This window comes from Spinacia oleracea, chromosome 3, assembly GCF_020520425.1.
Source record: "Spinacia oleracea cultivar Varoflay chromosome 3, BTI_SOV_V1, whole genome shotgun sequence".
In the NCBI taxonomy this organism is placed as follows: Eukaryota; Viridiplantae; Streptophyta; class Magnoliopsida; order Caryophyllales; family Amaranthaceae; genus Spinacia; species Spinacia oleracea.
Window position 1 is genome coordinate 111,939,493 of NC_079489.1, and position 1,163 is coordinate 111,940,655.

Sequence of the window (1,163 nt, forward strand, 5' to 3'; positions counted from 1 at the left end):
TTCCAGTGGCAATACAAGTTTAGCCAGGGACCTCTACTTCAATGGATAATTCTACACCAACGCCTAGGCTATCCATGCTGAAGCAGGTATTCCAGTTCTACACCAACGCCTATGCTATCCATGCCGAAGCAGGTAATCGAGTTCTGCACCAACGCCTAGGCTATCCACGCCGAGCAGGTATTCGAGAATTCTACAACAACGTCTAGGCTATCCTAGCCTACTCTCCTATAAGACCCAACTAGGTCTTCAATGGAGTCACTATTTACAAAGGCCAAGTGCAAAATTCAAAAAAATAATACAAAATTCAAACAAAAGGCAAAGTTCAAAATTCTACAAAATTCCAACAGTTCAAGTTCAAGTAGCTACCAAAAAATTTTCTTCCTACAAGATACAAGAAGCCCACTACCCTACAAGTACTACATCAACAAATACGAGAATATTTCAACTCCAAGAATCGAACTACATGCAATCCTACAAGTTATTTCATAAAAAAAACATGAAATACTTACATGGACAAGGCAAGAGCAAGTAGACCAAGGGGAAAAAGGGGAAAAAGCAATCAACCTTTGAGAAAACAAAACAAACTAGTGAATGTGCTCCTACAACGAGCGCAGCGAGGGGGTTTATATACCCCAGCCCTGCGTGGGACGCAGGGCCCTACGCCAGACGCAACCCCTCTGACCCTGCGCGGAAGAATCTACGTGCGGTCCTCCGTGCTGATTGCACGTACTTTGCTGCTACAGTTTCTACACCAGGCATCAAACACCAAACCATGCTACCTTCCGATGAATATTGGCGTTCGACTCCAAACGGACCCAAGCTCCAGGAAAGTCAGCCAAAATTTCAAAATTTTAAGAGTCAATAAAAAACTCTTTCCCCCAGTGGACATATCCCCAACGGATCAACTCCGGGTATTCAAAATTCAAAAAAAATCAAAATTTTAAGATCCAAAAATTTTCGATGCCAAGCTCCGTCCTGAACCAAAGACGGGAAAGCAGTACAAGAACAAATCAGAGTCGTCAGAACCGCACGGAGGTAGACTCTATCCTTTTTTTCTAACGCTTGTCTTGTGCAGGTACCGGCGTACAAAGAATGGTCTTGATTGCAGAATATCTTGACTGTTCTCCGTCCCTATTCGAAAACTTTGACTATCGCTTTCCTAA